Source organism: Penaeus monodon, chromosome 32 (genome assembly GCF_015228065.2).
Source record: "Penaeus monodon isolate SGIC_2016 chromosome 32, NSTDA_Pmon_1, whole genome shotgun sequence".
NCBI lineage: Eukaryota > Metazoa > Arthropoda > Malacostraca > Decapoda > Penaeidae > Penaeus > Penaeus monodon.
In genome coordinates this window covers 8,001,809-8,002,015 of record NC_051417.1, presented here as the reverse complement: position 1 = coordinate 8,002,015, position 207 = coordinate 8,001,809, and positions in this window count along the sequence as shown.

Sequence of the window (207 nt, the reverse complement as noted above, 5' to 3'; positions counted from 1 at the left end):
AGCCCTTCTTTATCCTTCAAGTGTCAGATACGTGTGAGTTAATTTCACCTAACGTTGGTTTTGTCGCGGGATCGTTGTGATAAAGGTAGCGAAGGTATCGATACAAATGATCAATTACACGGAGCGAGAAAAGGGTTTGAAGTTTCAGTATCACAAAGGAGAGAGTGATAAGTGATTACGATGAAAATGTAAAATCGAAAAGATTAA